The sequence below is a fragment of the Canis aureus genome, chromosome 4 (genome assembly GCF_053574225.1).
Source record: "Canis aureus isolate CA01 chromosome 4, VMU_Caureus_v.1.0, whole genome shotgun sequence".
In the NCBI taxonomy this organism is placed as follows: domain Eukaryota; kingdom Metazoa; phylum Chordata; class Mammalia; order Carnivora; family Canidae; genus Canis; species Canis aureus.
In genome coordinates this window covers 23,209,792-23,233,614 of record NC_135614.1, presented here as the reverse complement: position 1 = coordinate 23,233,614, position 23,823 = coordinate 23,209,792, and the positions used below count along the sequence as shown (strand labels likewise).

General features: G+C 49.9%; 1 protein-coding gene across 5 annotated transcripts in view; it reads right to left on the bottom strand.

The window, feature by feature from the left end:
• Positions 1-23,823, bottom strand: part of PALD1 (phosphatase domain containing paladin 1) — a 93,295-nt gene that overhangs the window by 48,831 nt on the left and 20,641 nt on the right. Inside the window, exon 1 of one of the 5 annotated variants that reach the window (XM_077894849.1) lies at positions 6,499-6,777. The exons of the other annotated variants lie outside the window; for them this stretch is intronic. The gene's annotated coding sequence lies outside the window, so the exon portion shown is untranslated. Of the gene's footprint in view, positions 1-6,498; positions 6,778-23,823 lie in introns of those variants that run through there. 5 annotated transcript variants of the gene reach the window in all.

The window sequence follows — 23,823 nt, the reverse complement described above, 5'->3', positions numbered from 1 at the left end:
TGCACCAGGGACTGGGAGAGGGGAGGCCAAAACTCAGGCGGGGAGGACCCTGGGGAGGAAACCTAGAGTTTCCTGAGACCCCACTCAGGGCCCTGGGCCTGCTGATACTCATCTGGCTGCTTCCTGGAACTGGGCCCCAAAGGGCCAGTGAGAACTTAGGCTGGACCCCACTTCTGACCTCCAGTAATGTCATGGGGGCCAGAGGCTTCCTTTCAATGAGCCTGGAAAATCCACGGCCCAAGGACACCTGGGTGGCTCAGCGATTGAGGGTCCATCTGCCTTTGGCAGGGCGTGATCCCAGGGTCTGGGATCAAAGTCCCACATCAGGCTCCTTGTGGGGAGCTTGCTTCTCCCTCTGCCTGTCTCTGCCTCTCTCTGTGTCTCTCGTGAATAAATAAATAAAATTTAAAGATTTTATTTATTTATTCACGAGAGACACACAAAGAAAGAGAGTGGCAGAGACACAGGCAGAGGGAGAAGCAGGCTCCATGCAGGGAGCCCGATGTGGGACTTGATCCTGGGACTCCAGGATCGTGCCCTGGGCCAAAGGCAGGCGCTAAACCGCCAAGATACCCAGGGATCCCAAATAAAATTTTTAAAAGAGAAAAAAAAGAAAATCCACAGCCCACTTCTGGGGTCTGTCCCCATCCTTCCACTTCTGTGGCTTCCAGTCTAGACTCTCCTGCCTGGCACTCAAGAACCCCCTTCCCGTCTTCAGCACCCCCACTGCCTTCCACATCCCCAACATTCCAGGCAAGCCCTGGTCCCAGATACCCTATGGTACAGAGCAGAAAAAGCTCCAGTAAGTGTTTCTCGCCAGCATGGGCTTTCGGACAGGTCTCAAGTTCAGCATATCCCTCCCTGGGCCACACTTCATTGCCATCTGGAAAGTGAGGGGGCTGGACAGGATGGGAGGCTTTCAAACATTTTAGCAGCTGAGCCCTTTCAATCCTTGATGAAAGTCCAATGTGTAATGCAGCGCGATGTGCAATACAGCCAGCCGCAGAGCCACTCCGCTGGCTGCCAGCTTAGGAAGGGAGATGCAGCGTGTCCTGCCCCAGCCCCACCTGGGGCCTGCTCCCAGGGACAAACAGCTCCAAGGCCACTGGCCAGAGATGCTCAAAGCCCTCCCTTGCTCCAATCTCCCAGGACACATCCAGCCCTTCCCTGTCCCCATGCATCTGTCCTCCCTGGTCCCATAACCAGGAACACCATCCACACCCTCACCCCCTCACTCCCTCTTCCTCCAGGGTTTGCAGCGCGCAGCCTGTGCCCCACACGACCCCAGCCTGAGCTCACTGGCCTGGTGTTTGGTAAGTACATGCTCCATCTCCCCACCCGGGATCCAGCGCTCCTCCAGAGCCCCCACAGAGCAGAATCCACAAATGTCATTTCCCTAAACAAATTTCACGCTCATGACCTCATTTCTGCTTCGGAACAATCCTCTGAGAGAGCCAGAAGCCCAGGCCACTGTGCCGTTCTGCAGATGGAAACACTGAGGCCTCTGAGAGTTCACTGGGTGACATAACAACAGAAGCCGGCCTCTGGTTCCACAGCCTGGTTCTACTGCATCAGCACCCACGCACCCTCTCCCATTCCTCCTGACACGACTCTCACTTTCCCAAGACACGATGGGAAGGTTAAACCAGGGACCTGGCAGGAGGCACAGAACAAGCTGGTCCCAGAAAAGAGGACTCCTTCCAGGGCCACAGGCTCTCATGCACCCCAGGCAGCCAGATGCCCGGGGCGGGTAACAATGGAGCTAAAAATAGGGCAGGAGGCTAAGTGGCCAGCTGCCGGAAACATCTGCCTCTGCTGCAGAACAAACATGAGGGAAGTCACCATGCTGCAGGGTCCCTACCGTGGGGCAGGGGACAGCTGGGGGCGGGGGAGGGGAAAGTCAAACCTTCAGGTCTGCACCCTGGGCAGGGGCTCAGACCAGCCCCCACCCGCCCTGGGCCCCATCCCTCCCCACACATGCTATAGACACACACGTTACACCTTGTGCACCAACATGTATCTCCGAGTCAGAGTCAGATGCACCTTTGAGACCCCAGTCTCTTCCTCTCATTTTACAGAAGAGGAAACTGAGGTCCAGAGTAGACCAAACAACTGCCCACAGTCATGGAGACAGTGGACAGCAGGGTGAGGAGCCGGGGTTCCATACCCCTCTCCTCTGCAACTCCCTGGCCATCTGCTTCCCGGAGCACGTCCATCCAGGGCCGGGAAAGACCCTGACCAGGAAGGGCCTTCCCGCTCCGCAGAATGAAGCACACCAAGCACAGGAGACAGATTAGCACAAAAGACTTCAGCTCAGGGGCGCCCCGGTGGCTCAGTGGTTGAGCACCTGCCTTTGGCTCAGGTCGTGACCCAGGGTCCTGGGATCGAGTCCCACATCAGGCACTCCATGGGGAGCCTGCTTCTCCCTCTGCCTGTGCCTCTGCCTCTTTCTCTGTGTCTCTCATGAGTAAATAAACAAATCTTTTTTAAAATATCTTAATATAACCCGTAAAGGACAAGGCTGGGCCATCTCTCAGTTGGTCCAACACAGTTTTCCTCCAGCGAGTGGCAAATGAGGTTGGAGAGCCACGCACCGGCCTCTGCTCATCTGCTGCACATCTTCCTGCCCCACTTGCTCCCTCAGCCTAGCTGACTCCCATCCCCTGAACCAGGAGCCTCCTCCACGTCCCCCAGGCCACATCGCACCATGGCCGTAGCCTCCCTGAAGCCCACTGGGCTGGGGCTGGGGCTGGCCTTCGATGGCATCCCAGTGTTTGGCACAAAGTAGCCACTTGAATGAGCAAAATTGGACAGATTTTTAAACAAAAAAACCGATGAGCTCTGTGGGTGTCCATGCTGTGAGCACAAATTAGACAAAACAGGTGGGTTTTAGCCCGGGGCCCAGAACACAAAAGGCACTCTATAAATGCAGCCCTGTTTCAAGTGCCATAAGAAAATGGGGCTGGGGTAGGGGGAGACACTGACCCCTGGGTCCCATCTGGCAGAGAAGGTTAATGAGGAAGGGACGTGAAGGCCAGAGGCTGTGGAGGCCCCTTCCGGCCAGGAAAGGGCGAAGGTAACTCTGAGGGCCCCGTTTGAGAAACAGACCCTCCCCTGTAGAATTGCCTCGCTGAGACCCCTGGTCTCTCCCGTTGACTCACACTCCCAGGGGGACAAGAAAAATGCGGCATCTAAAAAGTCCCCTGGGCTCCTCACTCACTCCTGAGGATTGAACACAGGATTGAACACATTAGTAGCTTGACCAGGATTTAAAATCACAAATGAGGGCAGCCCAGGTGGCTCAGCAATTTAGCGCTGCCTTCAGCCCAGGGCCTGATCCTGGGGTCCCGGGATCAAGTCCCGTGTTGGGCTCCCTGCATGGAGCCTGCTTCTCCCTCTGCCTGTGTCTCTGCCTCTGTGTGTGTGTGTGTGTGTGTGTGTGTGTGTGTGTGTCTTAAGAATAAATAAATAAAATCTTAAAAAAAATAAAATCACAAATGATGAACTTCTAACCCCAAAGGGCTTACAGCCCCACCCCCTCACCCCAAGTTGCACTTCCAGGTATGCGTAGCGGGCTGGAGCCCGAGGGAGGCTACCACCGTATCACAGTTCTAACGGCACTCTCCGCAGAGCCCAGGTCCCCAGTGCCTTCCAGTGTCCACAAGGTCCAGACTATTCTCAGGACAGTACCAAGTATCACTGCCTTCTCGCCACGAATGAGCATGCTGATGGAGCAAAGCCACAGCAGTGGGGGACACTCAGCAAGAGGCATGGCACTGGCCCCCAACAAGGCTACCCGTCACTCATGTAACAAAAGATGCCACTATCACTTAAGAAGGTCTTTGATGAGGGGCACCTGGGTGGCTCAGTGGTTGAGCATCTGCCTTTGGCTTGGGTCATGATCCCGGGGTCCTGGGATCGAGTCCCACATCGGGCTCCCTGCATGGAGACTACTTCTCCCTCTGCCTGTGTCTCTACCTCTCTCTCTCTCTCTCTGTATGTCTCTTGTGAATAAATAAATAAAATCTTAAAAAAAAAAAAAAAAGGCCTTTGATGAGGGCACCAGGCTGGCTCAATCAATAGAACACACAACTCTCCATCTCAGAGTTATGAGTTCAAGACCCACATTGGGTGTAGAGATTGCTTAAAAATAAAATCGCTTTTAAAAAGTCTTTAATGAATCAGTAAAATTAATTTCACTGAAGCAAAGGCCTTGAGTACATGTCTTTTTACTACTCTGTGAGATGACCGAGCATGTACCTGGGCAGGTGTCTGAGGGAAAGGCACCTGTGAGCCAGGCTGAGCTGTCAGCTCAACTAGCATCTTTGTTCACAGAAAGAACAGCCAGCAGACAGACAAACACCAGTTACTCAGAATTGGGTAGCTGGCAGACATTTTCTTAAAAATGAACAAGGTGAGCCTGTCCTTTCAAGGAAAACAATTGACGACATTTGTTGCCAACGATCAAGTTCGAGCTTTAAGGGAAACATCAGAACTTTGGAAAACTGGCATCAGCCGTTGTGAGTCTGACCACTTCCCCAAACATAAAGACTTTGCAATGATATGGGTGATGATGTTAACATACATAATTTCTGGATATTGCTGAAATGAAATGTGTCTACATTTGGAAGACCTGTGTAATTCCATGAATCAGCATCTTCCCGATGACTAATATGTAAATGTCACAAAATCACACCTGTGTCAAAGATCCATCCAGGCAGGACGGTCTGATGGATTTTAATGCAACAAACTATGAAAAATTCATTAATATGTTTACAGATTCTACATTTCAAATGGCCTTTAAGAAACTATCACATGTTGAATTTTTATGTAGTCTCAAAAGAAAATATCCAGAGGCTAATAAAATATTCCTCCCTTTTCCAATCACTTATCTGGGTAAAGCTAGATTTTCTTGGGGATCCCTGGGTGGCTTGGCAGTTTAGCACATGCCTTGGGCCCAGGACGTGATCCTGGGGTCTCAGGATCGAGTCCCACATTGGGACCCCTGCATGGAGCCTGCTTCTCCCTCTGCCTGTGTCTCTGCCTCTCTCTGTGTGTGTGTCTCTCATGAATAAATAAATGTTTTTAAAAATCTTAAAAAACAAAAAAGCTAGATTTTCTTCATATACTTCAATCAAAACAACATATCACAACAATTGAATACAGGAACCCAAGTGTCTGTTATTAAACCAGACATTAACGTGATCTGCAGAGGCACCAGGCTGGCTCAGTTAGCAGAGCATGCAACTCTTGATCCAGGAGCATGAGTTTGAGCTCTGCCTTGGTGGGGAGATTACTTCAAAAAAAAATTTTTTTAATCTTTATAGTGATTTGTAAACTGCAAAACAATGCCACTCTTTCCAATGTAGTTTATTTGGGAAAACAGCTCAGTTTTCAGGAAAAAAAAAATTGTTTATGTTAACATGTAATGGGTTTGCTATTATTTTTTAAGTAAATGTATACATATATGTTTTAAAATATATTCAGTTTTAATTTCTAATATGGTAAATATCAACTTATGTATATAACCCACATAAACAGAAATGCTTTGGAGTCTTCAAATTTTAAGAGTGTAAAGGAAGGTGTCCTGAAACTAAAAAGTTTCCAAATAGCTATGATTTAACTCCCATAGTAACCCTTTGATGATCATGTATGAGCTGGTCCCATTTTGTAAGTACAGACCCTGAGGCACAGAGAGTCTGGGTGACCTCCCAAGGGCACACAGGTGGCAGAGAGCTTCCAAGTACATGCTTTCACCCTCCAAATTATCCCTCCCCTAATACCATGCTCCCGAAGGAAGTGTAGAAGGATGAATAATGACTTACTAAAAAAAAAAAACACACACACACATAAGTGAAAGAAGACAGTTTGGGGGCAGAAAAGAACTTTCTATACAAAATGCTAGGGAAGACATACAGGTAAACATCAGTAGATCAGACTACATAAAACATGGTCAGCTTTGGGGTGCCTGGCTGGCTCAGTCGGTGGAGCTCTTGATCTCAAGGTTGTGAGTTCAAGCCCCACGTTGATTACTGGAAAAATAAAAATCTTTTTTAAAATGACCAGCTTTTGGGATCCCTGGGTGGCGCAGCGGTTTGGAGCCTGCCTTTGGGCCCAGGGCACGATCCTGGAGACCCGGGATCGAATCCCACATTGGGCTCCCGGTGCATGGAGCCTGCTTCTCCCTCTGCCTGTGTCTCTGCCTCTCTCTCTCTATCATAAATAAATAAAAAATTTTTTAAAAATCTTAAAAAAAATAAATAAATAAAATGACCAGCTTTTAACCAACACAGAAAAAACACGAAGCTGAAAGGCAAATGGCAAACTGGATAAAGATATTTTTGACAGTTTTTTATTATTTATCATATTCAATACAGCTTTTTTTCCAAACCAGAAACCAAGTATATCTTGAGACTGTAACAGACCCAAGAAACCCCAAAAGCCCAATCCAGAAATACAAATGGACAATGAATGTCAGAAAAAGATGTTCAACCTTACTTGTAATTTGAAAACTGGAAACGACGAAACGCCACGTCTTGCCTATCATGGTATCACAGGTACAACAGCAGGACACACCCTGTGTCAGCATGGGTGCCAGGATGGGTGGGCTCTCCCTGAAGCACCAGGCAGGATGCAACCTGGCACTGCTCCCTAGCAGCTAATCCGGCAATAATTCTAAAATACCTTAAGAGCACGCAACTCTTTGATCCAGCCAAGTTTCCTATCCGTTGAGTCAATGCAAATAATCAGAGATATGGCCACAAAAATGTTCGACACAGCTTTGCCTAGTTTAGCCAAAGACTGAGAACATCTTTCACATGAACAGTGGTCAAAGTCCAATGTATCGCAGACGTCATCACGCAGTCATTAAAGTGGATAGACTGTCAGATGGCCGTCACTTAACAGAATGTGGAGGGAAAGAAGCCAACATCAACAAACACTGTCTGATTCCCTTCATCTAAAACTCAAACACAGGCCGAACTAATCTATGGTGTTGGAAGTCAGACAAGATGTCCCATCTGGAGCAGGAAGGAAGGGACGGCGATGAGGTGTGGGGATCCAGGGTTCTGGAACACTTCTGTTCCTTGACTTGGGGGGAGGCTCTGAAGGCTGTGCTCATTTTGTGTAATCAGAGCGTGTACTTGCGATGGGCATCCTTTTCTGGGCATGTGAAACTCCAACTTAGAAGTTTCAAAAATAAGAAGTAACAGTTTACTTACATAGGAAAATGTCTATTGTATGTTTAGTCACCAAAAAAAGGCAAAGTGTACACACACACACACACACACACACACACACAGAGGAAAAATCTCCAGAAAGATACATCTCAAAACGTGCATGGTGAACTGTCCATGGCGAGCTGTGGTTATCGCTGCAAAGTGGAGTCACAGATGGTTCTTCTAATCTTCCTGCATATCTTTATTTTCTCTGACATTTCTTTTTTTAAGATTTATTTATTTATTTATTTATTTATTTATTTATTTGAGAGAGAGTGTCAACCAGACCCCCCCACTGAGCATGGAGCCTACCACAGGTCTTAATCCCAGGACCCAAGATCATGACCTGAGCTAAAACCAAGAGTCGGATGCTTGACTGACTGTGGCATTCAGGAACCCCTCTCTGATGTTTCTATGATGAATGAACATATATTATTAATAGAAAAAAAGAAGGAATGGGGCACCTGGGTGGCTCAGTCAGTTAAGCATCTGCCTTCAGCTCAGGTCATGATTCTGGAGTCCTGAGATCGAGTCCCATGTCCATTGGGCTCCCTGCCCAGCAGGGGGTCTGCTTCTCCCTCTGCCTCTACTTGCCACTGCCTTTATTTGTGTTCTCTCTCTCTCTCTCTCTGTCAAATAAATAAATATTATCTTAAAAAATTAAAATCTTTAAAAAAAGAAAAAAGAGACAAGCCCAAGAACTGCACAGTATGGCCGCTGACAACCGCAATCCGGTTTGTGTGTCAACCCTACAGCCTGAAGAGCCCCTGACCCCACTGGAAAAGCTCAGGCGACTGAGGGTGGTCCTGAATTGCCGCCAACGGCTTTTGCTAAACACTTGCCCATGGAAATCATTCAGATATAGGAATCAGAAAGCCCTGGGTAGACCCCAGCCCTGTCCCCCTACCAGAGGCCTGGGCCACCTCCTTAGCCTCAGTTTCCCTGTAGTGGAAAAAGGGTTAAATGAGGTTACAGATGTCCCAGCCTGACCCAGTCAGGGCCCAGAGCACATCTGACACACAGGTTCTCCCAGTTTCCACAGAAGAAGAAATGGGGGTCTAGGAGGCTGAGTGACAGCCCTGGGAGATGCCCAGAGAGCCTCCCCGGCCATCAGTGCCCCCACCAGACGGTGCGTGCCACACACTGGATTTGACCTCGGGTAGCCTCCCTTGGAATCCACACCCATCATCCCCATGAAACCTCCACGTGGAGGGCCACGGCAGGAAAGGTGGGTGGCGGATCCAGACAGGAAGTGACCTCGCCGGATGAATGACAGGCCAACATTCCACCGGGAGCCCCACCTGCTGGGGACCTTCGGGGTCATGGGAGCCAGGAGTGGGTGGGCACACGGAGGCCAAGGAGGAAACAGGATTTACTGCAGAAGGCCAGCCACATGGCACACTTCCCCAGGCAGGGAAGTGACTTCATTTCACAGTCTGTCGCCCTCACTTCCGTCCCTCACGTGGCAAGGAGTTAACCCTGAGAGGGCCATGCTTCCCTGGGCTCTTGCCAACTCCACACGAGCCAGGGAAGGAGAATCCAGGCTTTCTCCTCTCCCCCACTCCTGGTATCCCCAATCCACGGATGAGGAAACTGAGGCTCAGAGAGGCTGTCCACGAGACAGGGACTCCAGGACCTTCCCCACTACACTGAGCTGCACGGAGAAGGGAGATGTTAATTCAAGGTCAGGAACTCAGGGAAGACTTCCTGGAAGAGGAGACCACTGAGCTGCAACTTAAAAGAGGAGCAACATTTGACGGACAAGAAAAGCATTCTGCAGGGAGGAAACTGCACAGAGAAAAAGAGATGCTTGGCGCTGTACAGAGTATTAAGTCCAAGTATTATGGTACTTGTGAGGCCAGAATACAGGATGGGGTGGGGTTGGGCTGAACCCCAACTGCCTTGGAGACCGTGCCAGAGAGTCAGGATATTGCTCTATGGGGTGAGATGTGCTGTGCAGACTGGGGTGTGAGTAGAGCTGCACGATGGTGCCCGTGTGTCAGCCTAAGAGGGCTGCACGGAAGAGGCAACACCCAGGGAACCACCTCAGCAAGGGCTTGTTATTACTCTGGGACCCCTGAGGCCCACAGCTCAGCAGGCCTCACCGTGCCCCCCACCTCCACCCAGGATCCCCAGCTACACTGGGCTTCTCTGTAAAGGAGAGGGAAGGAAATCCATAGTACCCACACACTGTGAGCCGAGGTGTGCATCGCATGCCAGACCGTGACACAGCAGGGCGCCGACGACACCGAAGGCGCCAGCCTCAGCGCCATGACCACCGGCTGCGTGATCTTGACAGAAACACTTCACTTCTCTGTGCCTCCGCATCCATCGGATGCAGACGGTGTGTCATGGCCACACTGACCCACGGGCAGGCGGAGTGAGCTGGCCTGGGTCACATGGCAAAGCAGCAGCAGAGCCAGGATTCAAACTCGGGCCCACCTGGCCCTCACACCCAGGCTTCTCCCAGCCCTTCAAGCAAAACAAAACCTGAAACCCAAAAGCTGGGGCTCTCCAGGCCTCTGGGCGGTTTCTGGCGGGGGAAGAGTCTTCCCACCCCAAACCTCCAGGAACCAAGGGAAGGGCAGGGAGAAAACAGTAGGGCACGGCAGGGGAAGAAAAATATTTTCAAGTTTCTCCCTCTTCCTGTTTATCTATCCTCTTGATCCAGAAGCTTCTGGTAGCTGTTTGTCCAGGGAAAGTCCTGCCAAGAGTGACATCCTGCCATCCGCCGCCCTAGGCCCAGCAGCCCCTGCCCGGCCTGCACTGGGGGCAGCGGGGACCACTTCCCTGCAGACCCTGCCTCGCCAGGGGGGCTGCTGCAGAGCCGGGCTCTCGACCGATGCTGGGGCCCAGGACTGAGGACCCGGACAGGGAGGGGAGGCCGCTGCCACCCCCTGCTCAGCTCCAGCTGGCACCAATCAGCTCCACACTCAGCTGCAGAGAGGTGATGAGAAGGATTCAAGGAAATGAGGCCGAGCCTGGCCTGGGTGCTGCAACGGGGGTGGGAATGCAGAGCACAGGTTGTGCAGCCAGGCTGACCTGGTGTCCGATCCTGGCTGACCCCCGACTTGCTGTGTGACCTTGCCCAAGGTACCGAACTTCTCGGAGCCTAACCCCCTGATGTGTAAAATGAGGATAATATTGGAACCTGCTTCATAAGGATGTGCTGAGGATTACAGGAGACAATATGGGGAAAGGGCTGGCACCTGGGAAATGTGAACAAATATTATCAATTCCCACTCCTACCATCAAGCTGACCCCCTCGCTCAGTCCTGAAGCTCCGAGCTACGTTTCAAATAAGCTCAGGGGTACCTGGGTGGCTTAGCAGATTAAAAGCTCCGAGGTATGTTTCAAATAAACTCAGGGGTACCTGGATGGCTTCAGCTCCGGTCATGATCTCAGGATCTCAGTCAGGATCAAGCCCCACCCTGGGCTCCCTGCTCATTGTAGGGAGTCTGCTTCTCCCTCTCCCTCTGCCCCAGCCCACTCTCCCACCTGCTTGTGCTGTCTCTCAAATAAATCAATAAAATATTTTTTAAATAAAATTAAATAAATAAAATGAGCTCAAAAGAACAATTATAGCCTCAAAAAAAAAAAGAATGAAATTCTGACACATGCTACAACACAGATGAGCCTTGAAGATATTATGCTAAATGTTTAAATAAGCCAGACACGAAAGGACAAACATTGTATAATTCCACCTACATGAGGGACTTAGCATAGTCAAAGCACAGAGATAGAAAGTTAGAAGGGTGGCTGCCAGGGGTCGGGGTAGGGAGGGTGATGGGAAGTTAGTGTTTAGAAGGCACAAAGTTTCAGCTTCAGAAGAGGAAAAAGTTCTGGACATGACGATAATGGCTATACAACGGCGTGAATGTACGTAATGCTATTGATCTGTACAATTAAAAATGATTAAAGGGGTACATTTTATGGTACATATATTTCATCTCAATTTTTTAAAAAGGGCTCATTCCAAAAAAAAGGGGGGGGGTTGTGATGCCCATATTAAGATTTGTCCCTGTCCTTGGATAGTCCAGGGTCAAGAGGCAGGACAGGCATGCAAAAAGCAGAAGGTGCCACCTCCCAGGGAGCTGGTGCCATCAGAGACCCGAGTGCTGGGTGCTGAGGAAAGAGGGGCACGCATTGCCTCCTGGACCCGGCTGGGCTGGGAGGGGAGGCAGCCCCTGAGCCCACTCAGCCAGGCTCCTCCCAGGACATGATGGGGTCTGGGCGAGGCAGCCCCAGGCTCCTGCACCCACCAGGAGCACAGTAAGTGTGAGAGATGCAGGGCCCCTCTCACACCTCGTGCCTGTGTGTGCACACACTGGCACACACACACACACACACACACACACACACTCCTAAGGCCAAAGACACCAGAGCAGCCCTCACAGGCCAATCCCACCTGTGTCTGGCCAGCCCAGGCACCAACATCCAGTAACAATGGCTCCTTATGAACCCCAGCACCCACCACCCTGGAAGGTAAACTGCAGCCTGCCCACCATCTCCAGGGCCAGCAATGGGGAAGGAGGGGTGTGAACAAGAACTGCTTACTGGACACACCCCGTGTAAGAAGACCTAGAAATATGACCCTCCAGAAGCCCCCTGACCTCTGCCTGACAACCCTACTCATAGGGCTTGGGTGAGAAGCAGGCCACCTCTAGGGAGTAGGAGGTGGGTAAGAACAGGAGTGAGAGGGCCGGTGGGGGGAGGGGTAGACTGGCTGAGGTCCATCGTGAGTCACTGTGTGACCCTGGGCAAGTCACTTCCCCTCTGGGTCTTTTGAAGACTCCTTAGCTTCCTTCTTGGTAGAATGAGCCTCTATCCCACCACCCAATGGCCATACATCCTACAGAAGTGTGTGCGTCCACCACAAGACGAGCAGGAGTGTTCAGCAGCTTTTCTCGCCATCACTAGAAGGTGGAAACACACTGAAAGTCCATCTACAGGGAAAAACCAATGTGAGGTGGTAACACCTCTACAACGGAACACTACAGAGCAACGGAAAGGGACAACCCGCCGAGGCCTACAGGATCACAGATGAATCTTACAGAGTTGATGCCAACAGAAAGAAGCCAGAAAAATCCAGATAAAAACAGTTCACATTCTGGGGCACCTGGGTGGCTCAGCGGTTGAGCGTCTGCCTTTGGCTCAGGGTGTGATCCTGGGGTTCCAGGATCGAGTCCCACATCGGGCTCCCTACATGGAGCCTGCTTCTCCCTCTGCCTGTGTCTCTGCCTCTCTCTCTGTGTCTCTGATGAATAAATAAATAAAATCTTTTTAACAAAAAACAGCTCATTTTCTCTGGTGCCATTTACAGAAAGTTCAAGAGCAAGTAAGACTAACCCTTGGTAGGCACTCCAAAGCACAGACACTTGAGAGTGGGGCTCAGGTAACGGACTGGGAAGAGGCCCCAAGGAACCTTCCAGGGCACAGAAAACGTTCTCTATCTTGGTCAGGGTAGGGGTCACACAGGTGAAATACACCTGCATCCTTCTCAAACTGTGCCCAATTTACCGTCTGTAAATGAGACCTCAATTTAAAATAAAATGCCAAAATAAATAAATAAATAAATAAATAATAAATAAATAAATAAATAAATAAATAAATAAATAAATAAAAAATGCCAACAGCGATAACTCCTACTCTGTCTTCCTCTGAGGACCACGGTGAGGCTCTGCTGAGTGCGCATGTGGACAGGGTTGGGTGGCGATAAGAACATGGGCTGTGAGACAGAAGGACCAGGGTTCAAATACTAAGGCTCCCTCTGACTGGGTCCATTTTTTTTTCCTTGCTCGGTTTATTTTTGGTGGTGTTGGCCAGATTTTTTATTACGGGAGTATTTGTATTTACTGTCCAAACCAGGTGAAGACGCATAAAGAAAAGGTTTATGCCCTTCCCATCCTCCTTGAGGCCACCTCTTAAAAACTTCCTCCTGCAACAAGGCTTCTCAAACCCTTAAGTAGACAACACGAACACCTCTCCGGTTCATACACAGACCTCCCACCCTGTCTGCTGACAGGGCAGGCCACTGACTGCGGTACTGCTCATTCAAGTAACAGCTACTAAGCATCGACCATGTCAATCAGCCAGACACAGTCCTGCCCCTTCACGGAACCGACATTCCCACAAGAGAGAGAAAAGAGAGGGCGAGAGGGATGGAAGGACGAAGGAGTCAACCAAGAAATACAATGATGACACGTGTATATGTTATATGCATCACGACGTGGACGCCAAGGGACTGAGAAGCTCAGATGGAAAATGAGGGAAAGGACCACGGTCACGGAAGATCTATGCTATGAGATCCGAAGACAGGGAAGGTTCCAGCCACAGGGGCAAGCACTCCAGGCAGACAGAACAGCACGGGCAAATGCCCTGGGGCAGGGGTAACTCGGAACTGAAAGGAAGAGCATGTGGTCTCCAGCGAACTGCTGCAAAATCCCCGTGCACACGGCCTTCCATCCTGATAGTGCACATCTGTAGCACAGGCCACCGAAACTCATACTGCTGAGATAGAAAGGCCTGTGCATTTAAAACCACAGTAGGGGGATCCCTGGTGGCTCAGTGGTTTAGCTCCTGCCTTCGGCCCAGGGCGTGACCCTGGAGTCCTGGGTTCGAGTCCTGCATCGGGCTCCTTGCATGGAGCTTGCTCCTCCCTCTGCCTGTGTCTCTGCCTCTCTCTCTCTGTCTCTCATGAATAAATAAAATCTTTAAAAAATAAAAATAAAAAAATAAAACCACAGTAGACTCTGTAGTCTTATTTTTCCAAAAGGCAGTAGCATTTTGCCCAGCAGCCAGCACGGCTGAAAAGGGCCGGTTTCCTCCCATCTTCACCAGTTCAAGAAGTCATCGATCTTTGTCCTTTCCAACCATATAAAATCTCTCCACGTCCTTGTCTGTGGAGTGGGGTCGATGACAGTGCCTCTGCTCCCGGCCTCAGGATGCTACTGTGAGATTTAAGAGAGAAATAAATTCACCTAATTTGCTAAGCTCGGTTTGCACAGAGGGAGCACTCAACAAGCGGGGACAGCCTGTTACCACCATTTCTGCACAAATGCCAGGAGACACACGTGTCACCTCCATAATCACCATACCAATCAGGCCAACTTGCTAAGGGGAGCTGTGAAGGCTCAACCCCCATGGTGTGGCTTGGCGTTCCCTGGAAACAGGGACAGAGGGAGAAGGAGGCTGAAATCATGGCTCAGCATACAGCAGTGAACTGGCTGGGTGGGAGTCAAGAGACTAGTCAGGGCAACCTGAGACTCAGCTTCTTCATCTATAAAATGGGCTAACTCATACGTGCTTCCTGCAGACATTCGACGGATGCCCCTGGAGCACCTACCATGCAGGAGGAATTATTCTAGGAGCGGAAGATGCAGAACAAAATCCTGCAGCAGGCCCTGGAGACCCGTGAAGAAGGACAAACTGGCTGTAAGGGCAATGTGGAGAAGCCAGCACAGCATGCCTACAGGCTTCACTGCCCACAGAGCCTGGGCCACGGCCAAGGTGGGGAAACTGAGAGAAGCAGATTCTACAGTGGACACCTGTCATTTAGACGCCAGAAAGACACGGAATGAGCTGAGGAGGAGGGCGGGTGGGAAGCTAGCCCATTTGGTTCCTGTAGTTCCCACCTACCACCCCAAGCAAGGACCATGGGGCTCAGGCCCCACATCTGCACCACGCAGGAAGTCTGCAGGACCCACGAGGCAATGCAGGGCTGTGGGTTTTCAGGCATTGGCAACACAACTTAATCCAGACTCCACGATGTGTGCTCTGGGATCTGTGAGCTCTCTCTCTCTTTTTTTTTTTAATCGGGATTTAATTCACATACCATAAAATTCACCCTTTTGAAGTACAATTTGGTGGCATTTCATACATTCACAAAATGTTGCACAACCATCACCGCTGTCTGACTGCAAATATCAAACCCAAAAAGTTAAACACACAGTTACCATATGACCCAGAAATGCCATTCGAGGTATATACCCAAGAGAACTGAAAAGAGGTATCCAAACAAATGCTTGCACACCCATGTTCACAGAAGCCCCATTCATAGCTGGCGAAAGGTGGAAACAATCCAAGTGTCCCTGAACTGATACGTGGATAAACAAAATGTGGTCTCTCCATACAATGGCTTTCTTATTCAGCTATTAAAAAAAAAAAAAAAAAAGGAAGCATGGCTACATGCTATAGCACATGTGCACCTTGCTTGATAACATGATTCCAAGGGATTCCAAGAAGCCAGACACAAAAAGTCACATATTATATAATCCAACAGGTGAACCCACAGAGGCAAAATGCAGATTAGTGGTTACCAGAAGCTGGGAAGAGGGGTGGAGGGCAGGGTGATCTCCAGTGACTGCTTACAAGACAGGGGGTTTCCTTTTGGGGCAAAGACAATGTTTTAGATGTTTGACATCATCAATCAAGGAAATACATATCAAAACTACCTCACGTCCATCAGGACAGCTATTATTTAAAAAAAAAAAAAAGCCACAAGTTTTATTAGCAGGATGAAGAGAAACTGGAATCCTCACACGTGATCAGCAGGGATGTAAAATGATGCAGCCGCTCTGGAAAAGGGTACCGAAGTCCCTCAAAAAATTTAAATAGAATTTACCATAAGATCCAACAATCACACTTCTGTGGACATTTACCCAAAAGAACTAAAACCAGGATCGCAAACAGATATTCACATACCCACGTTCACTGTGGACAATTCACAATAGCCAAGAGGTGGAAGCAACCCAGATGCTCACTGACGGATGAACGGATAAAGATGTGGTCTGTACGTACAACAGAGTATCATTCAGTCTTAAGAAAGAAGGAAATTCTGCAATGTGCCACAAGGTAGATGAACCTTGAGAACATTATGCAAAGTAAAATAAGCCAGTCACAGACAGACGAATGCTACAGATTCCATTTATATGAGGTACCTAAAGTAGACAAATTCATACACTCGCAGAGTGGAATGGTGGTACCAGGGGCCAGCGGGAGGGGAAACGGGGCTAGTCATCCACAGGCATAGTTTCAGTGAAGCAAATATGAGTAAGTCTAGAGATCTGCTGAACAACATTGTCTCTATAGTCATCCTGTACTGTACACTTAAATTTTTATTAAGAAGGTAGATCGCATGGTAAGTGCTCTTACCACAAGAAAATAAAATTGTGAGAAATGTTTTGGACTTAACACAGAGGTGACGGTTGGTTGCACAACGTTGTGAATGTACAAAATGCCACTGATTTAACTCCGCACTTTAAAACAGTTAATTTGGGGGCAGCCCGGGCGGCTCAGCGGTTTAGTGCCGCCTGCAGTCCAGGGCGTGATCCTGGAGACCGGGGATGGAGTCCCACGTCGGGCTCCCTGCATGGGGCCTGCTTCTCCCTCTGCCTGTGTCTCTGCCCTCTCTCTCTCCGTCTGTGTCTCTCATGAATAAATGAATAAATTTTTTAAAAAGTTTATAAAACAGTTAATTTGGGCTAATGTGAATTTTACTTCAATTTGTAAAAAAAAAAAAAAAAAAAAAAAAAAATGAGCACATCCCCTGGGTTGTCTAAATGACCTCATAAGCAAGCACTACCATGCAATTTGGGGCTGAAGTCGGTCCCCATGTTTACAATCGAGTTCCTTTTCTGTGAAGGCCAAATGACATCATTGCACATGGTACAAACAAAGGTGGTGGTCCAAACAGAGGAGGGGTGGGGTGGAGGCTGAGCCACCGGGTAGCTAGCCCATGGAAGCCTGGATGTGGCCAGTTCAAAGGCCCTCCTCTCAGGAGTCAGGACCATGTTCGTGTTGACAGCATCTGCGTGAACTGAGCAAAGTCCACCTCTGTCTATGCCAAATGCCTGATTCCCACAGGAAGCGGGTTTAAGAGCCACTAGATGCAGAGTTCCATAACACCACTATTCCGCTCTTATCTTCCAACAAGCCAGCTTCCCAGATACCAAGTGGGGCACTACCGAAACATTACTCACTGGCAGGCTGGCTCTAACGTGAGTGATCAGAATTCACTCCAAACCATCCAACCAGCCAACATCATTAATGTCACTCTGTACAGCAAGCTCAGGTGACAGAAGCAGGGGAAGAGACCCAGCTCTTTACCATCAACCCACCATTGGCAATTCGGGTGCAGCTTACATCCTTCCAAAACATTAACATTGTTCCTTTGCAATGGGTTGGCTTTCTCCTCTTAGTGGTATTTCACATTTATTTCATGGTTATGGAGAAACTACATAACTCTAAGGCATTTACATCTAGTTTTATATTTGTACACATTCCAGTTACTCTAATAAGAAAACTTAAATCAACAAGTGAGGTTTTTTACTTTCTTTTTTTTTTTTTTTAAGATTTTATTTGAGAGCGTGTGAATGAGAAAGCATAGAGGGAGCAGGAGAGGGAGAAGCAGACTCCCCCGCTGAGCAGGGATTCCGAGGCAGGACTTGATCCCAGGACCCCGGGATCATGACCTGAGCCAAAGGCAGATACTTAACCGACTGAGTCAGGGTCTTGGGATCCTGGCTCAGGTCCCCAAAAGGGATTCCCTTTTTTTTTTTCTTTTAAAAAAAGAGTGCACAAGGGGCACTTGGGTGGCTCGGTGGGTTAAGCATCTGCCTTTGTTTGACTCAGGTCATGATCCAGGGCTCCGGGGATGGAGCCCAGAGTGGAGTTGGGCTCCCTGCTCAGTGGGGAGTCTGCTTCTCCCTCTCTCCACCCCTCCCCTCATCATGCTTGCTCTCTTTCTCAAATGGATAGATAAAATCTTTCAAAAAATAAATAAAATAATAAAATAATAAAAACTTTAAACGGGAGGCCACAAAAAAACCCATATACTGTATGATTCCATGCAAAATGTCCAGAAGAAGCAATTCTACAGACACAGAAAGCAGACCAGTGGGCTCGGGTGTGGAGTGACAACGTACACAGAATATCTTTCTGGGGTCCATGAAAATATAATCAGACAGCAGTGACTGAGGCAGGACTCTGAATATACTAAAAGCTACTAAATTCTGTGGGTTTTAAGATTGTATTTATTCATGAGAGACACAGAGAGAGAAGCAGAAACACAGGCAGAGGGAGAAGCAGGCTCCCTATGGGGAGCCTGATGCGGGACTCAATCCCAGGACCCCAGGATCATGACCTGAGCTGAAGGCAGACGCTCAACCACTGAGCCACCGAGGCGTCCCAAATCCTGTGCTTTAAATTCGTGAATTGTATGGCATGTGAATTGTATCTCAAAACACTATTTTAATTTTTTAAAGATTTTATTTATTTGAGAGAGAAAGCAAGAGAGCACAAATGGTGGGGAGCAGCAGAGGAAGAGGAGGAAGCAGGCTCCCCACTGAGCAGGGAGCCCAATGCAAGGACTTGATCCCAAGACCCTGAGATCATGACCTGAGCTAAAGGCAGATGCTTAATCAACTGAGCCACTCCAAGCACCCCTCAAAAAGCTATTTTTACAAGGGGAAGGGTCCACATGTTACCCAGGTTTGAGCAGCACTAAGCTGGAGAAATCACAGGGAAATCAGGAAACCCACCTGTTGCTAGCTTCCCTCCCAGGCTCACTCCCCTCTCCCTCCTCCTAAAACCATCCCCAAGGGCTCAGAGAAGGAGACATGAAACCTGAAGTCACAAGACAAGCCCATCCTGGAACACAACTCCCATCTCATGGAGCTCACCTCATACAATAACAGTAATTTTGAATTATTAAACTAGGAGAAACTTTAAAATGATTAAAACAATCTATGTTAGGGATCCCTGGGTGGCGCAGCGGTTTGGCGCCTGCCTTTGGCCCAGGGCGCGATCCTGGAGACCCGGGATCGAATCCCACGTCGGGCTCCCGGTGCATGGAGCCTGCTTCTCCCTCTGCCTATGTCTCTGCCTCTCTCTCTCTCTCTCTCACTGTGTGGCTATCATAAATAAATAAAATAAAATAAAAAATTTAAAAAAAAAAGAAAAAAGAAAGCATTTTCAGGGATGCCCGGGTGGCTCAGTGGTTGAGCATCTGTCTTCAGCCCAGGGATTGGTCCTAAGGTCCCAGGATCGGGTCCCCACTTCAGGGTCCCTGCGGGGAGCCTGCCTCTCCCTCTGCCTGTGTCTCTGCCTCTCTCTGTGTGTCCTCTTATGAATAAATAAATAAAATCTTAAAAAAAAAAATTTCAAAAGCAGGGGAGGCAGGCATCCCCTGGGAACCTGATAAGCAGTCCCCCCACACCCAGAAATTCTACTCAGCAGTCAAAAAGGCAGGCACAGCCGAAACGTCCAGCAATGTGGGCACATCTCAACACCACATGGAGCAAAGACGTCAGACAGGAGACTACCTATGATGTGAGTCCATTTACGTGACAATCTAAAAAAAGCAAAACCAGAGGGACAGAAAGGATATAAGTGGGCCCAGTGCCAGGGGTGGGAGTGGACTGGCTGCAGCAGAGCTCGAGGAACCTTCCAGATGGTGACGTGCTCTAAGACTTGACCAAGGTGGTAGCTGCATGTCCCTGGCACTTACCAGCACTCATGCAGCTGTGCACTGAGAATACATGGATTTTATGGTTCATATGCTTCCATATAACTTTTTTAGGGGCACCTGGGTGGCTCGAGCGGTTGAGTGGCTCAGGCCATGATCTCAGGGTCCTGGGATCAAGCCCCATATGGGGATCCCTGGTCAGCCCGATGTCTGCTTCTCCCTCTCCTTCGGCCCCTCCCTATGCTCGTGCTCTTGCTTGCTCTCTCTCTCTCTCTTTCTCTCCAATAAATAAATAAAATCTTTTTTAAAAATGTTTTAAGGTGGGGATCCCTGGGTGGCGCAGCGGTTTGGCGCCTGCCTTTGGCCCAGGGCGCGATCCTGGAGACCCGGGATCGAGTCCCGCGTCGGGCTCCCGGTGCATGGAGCCTGCTTCTCTCTCTGCCTGTGTCTCTGCCTCTCTCTCTCTCTCTCTCTCTCTCTCTGTGTGTGACTATCAGAAATAAATAAAAATTTTTAAAAAATGTTTTAAGGTAAGGCAAGAGGTTGGAATGGAAATTAGCTCCTCAGTGGGTCCGGGCTTTCCTTTGCCGTGATGAGTATGTTTTAGACCTTGGCAGAGGCAGTGGTTGAATGACATGTAAATGCACAGTCCACTGAAATGTACAATTGAAAATGATTAATTTTATATCAAGTCAATGTCACCTAAAAAAATTTTTTTTAAGATCTTATTTATTTATTCATGAGAGAGACAGAAAGAGAAGCAGAGACACAAGCAGAGAGAGAAGCAGGCTCCATGCAGGAAGCCCGATGTGGGACTCGATCTTGGGACTCCAGGATCAGGCCCTGGGTCAAAAGGCAGATGCTCGACCACTGAGTCACCCAGGTGTCCCCCCAAAAAAAATTCTTTTAAGGTAGGGAAGGTAAAACATTATTATGCCCATTTTGCAGATGAGGAAATTGGGCTCCAAGGCAGCGGTGAAATGCCAGTCCAGGGCTTATCCACCTCAGGCCCAACTCAGGGCCTGGGAGAAGAGAGACCTGCACTGCACCTCCCTCAAGGGCTCTGTACCTCGGGGGGTGGGAGGGCCATCTCCAGGGAGGGCCCTTCTCCCTGGAACATCTGGAAACCAGAGCTTCCCAACAGGCCTTGGGGTGAGCCAGCAGAGCGGCCCCTGCAGGAGACCTCCAAAGCCCATGAGATTCCATGCAAGGGCAGGGCTGCCAAGCAGGTGCTCACATCGAGGCTGAACCGCTAGGCCAGGATGCAGGTGGGGAGGGGGCGGTCATCAGATCCAGCCTGGATGAGGTCTTCCAGGCCCTGGATGGCAGGGCCCTGACGGAGGGCTGTCCCCGAGAGTTAAGAGGTCAGCACCCACGTCAGGGACCCCAGGAGGCAGGACTCAGTAACCACAGGGCAGCAGTCAAAGGGGACATGTCTGGCAGTCACTTTGGAAGTTTTTTGTTGTTGCTGTTGTTTTTAAGATTTTATTTATTTGAGAGACAGAGAGTGAGTGACAGAGAAGGAGCAAGGAGAGGGGCAGAGGAAGAGGGAGAAGCAGACTCCCCAACGAGCAGGGAGCCCGACATGGGGCTCGATCATAGGACCCCAGGATCATGACCTGCGCTGAAGCCAGATGCTCAACTGACTGAGCCACCCAGGCACCCCTGGCAGTCACTTTGTGACCAGCAGGAAAGGGTTAACTTCTTCAATGGAATCCACAGTTCCCGGAAAAGGAAAAGGAAAAGAAAAGATGAGGAAACTCCCCTCTGTGCTTTCTAAACATCCAACAATCTTCAAAACATCCAAGAGTCCCTGTCCTGCGCTCTGGAGAAGGCCTGGACAGAGGCCACACAGCCTGCAGACAGGCAGTGACTGGGGCTCGGCAGGCAGCAGAGGCTGGCAAGGCCAAGGTCAGCCAGGGGCACCCACCTCTCTCCTCCTGCATGGGGCCAGCGCAGGCTCTTAGCAGTGGGGCTGCTCCTCAGGGGCGAGGGCGGGAGGCCCAGCAGCAGACCCACAGCCCTCCGAGCACCACACCCTCCCTGGAGTTTCCAAAAGCCCTAGCTCTCTGGGAGCCCACAGGGTCAGCATGACACACCCAGTTCCCAGATGCTCCCTGCTGCCTGCCTCAGACATGTAGGTAACCCCAGAGGCCCCATGCCTCTCTCATTGGAGTACCCCAGCCAAGAAGGGACACCCCTCGGAGCTAAAGCCAGTCCACACATCAGTTACATATATATAATATTATTTATATTTATATAAATAAATATATATTATTTATATTTATATTTATATAAAATTATATAAATAATATATATATGTATATAACTCATATACATATATAAATGCTTCCCAAGGTCCCAGAATTCCACCATTAGACATTCACTCCTTAGGAAAAGCTAAGGAGTTTTCAAAGGCTTCAGTTCATTCCCAAGATGGGAGACCTATTCACCCATGGGTTTCTTAACTAGGAGCAAAAAACAGGCATGTTCCTGGGGCAGGAGCAGTCTGGAGCCCCAGCTCAAGAACAAGGGCCCCTGGAGAGGGCTGGCAGGCACTTCCAAGAGGCAGGAGGGTCTCTGGAGAATGAGGGTACAGCAAATGGGATTCCTAAAAGGGAAGTAAGAGGCTCAGAATTCTGGTGGGCCTCCAGCTTGTGTCCTAACAGGGAAACCAGGGCTGCCTCAAGCCCAGAGTGGGAGGGACAAGGGTTTTCTTGACAGGGCGAGGGGCTAAGTGTGGGTCCCCTCTCTAGGGGCATGGACCAATCTGTCACACATCTGCATAGGCCTCTCTTTCTGCTTGGGGAGGCTTTCCTCACCCTTGCAAACTCTGGTCCATCCTTAAAGCCCACCTGAAGCATCGCCCCACCCCCAGGCAGGCCATCCCCTCCCTCCAGCTGCGATCACAGCTAGCACAGGCCCTGGGAAGGTGCCAGTCGGGTGTGGTACAATGTATGTATGTGTCCCCATCACCCAGCAGGGACTCATTCTCACTCACCTTTGGTCCCCCGCACCTCTTACTGAACCCAGAGCCAGGAGCCCCAGTCGGGAGGCATGCCAGGGCTTTCCAGCCATGAGGCACTGTGCAAGCACCCAGGCCTCACACATCTCTCCCTCTTGGAGAAAGTAGCAATCGTGGAAATAACAGCAGCACTCGGTGTTTAGTGAGCACTTACTATGAGCCTCATGCTACCCCAAGGGCTCTCCACGCACCACCTCCTTTCATCGTTGCAACGTCCCTATAAGGGAGTTACGGTCATTAACCCTGTTACACCAGGAATCAGGCACAGAGAGGGTACACACAGCTAATGAGACCAGGACCCGGAATTCAGACTCTAGTGGTATGGTTCCAGAACCAGTGTTCTTAGCCACTACAGACCCCCTGGTGGGGAGGAAGATGGTCAGGGAGCAGCCGACAAGCTCTGAGTGGAAGAGAACTCAGAGATTTTAATGACCAGTGCCTCCCAGGCCTTCTCTCTCTCCAGGCCCCAGCCAACGACCCAAGAAGAGCCGCAGAGCCTCTTCCCAGAGCGAGCCCGCTGCTCCCAGGCCCATCCCTGTGCTGAGTCCCAGTCGTAAGAAACGTTAAAGGCCCCGCAAGCACCTTGGCCCACACCAGGGAGGCACACGGCTGCCTGCTGGGAGGCAGAGCCATGATTCGGGGCTATTCTTAGCAAACCACTGGCTCCCCTCCCAGAGGCCTGGCAGGCAGCAGGCCTAAGCTTCCCAACGCCCTGCCTGCCACTTCCTGACCCTGCATGTGGAGTCCCGCAGGACTAAGGAGTGGAGTGGCTGGTGGGCGAGGGGTGAGGACAAAGCCCTCCAGCTTTCAAACGAGAGGTGTCTACTTGCCCAGCCTTCCCAAGGCCAGGCAGCTGGCCGCTGGAACAGGGGAAGGCTCTGGGGGGGTCCTGGCCACAGGGGAAGGCTCGTAATCAAAGATCCACTGGCCGCACTCACTCTGTGCCATACCCTGCGCCGTACGCCTTCTTCTTCTTTTCTCCCATTTAGTCCTCAAAACACCCTCAAGGACTAGGGACTTACTGGCCCCATTTTAAAGATGAGGAGTTTCATGCTAAAGGTAAATCAATTTGGACATTAAGAAACCTGCCCAGGGTCACGCAGTGAGTTAGTGTC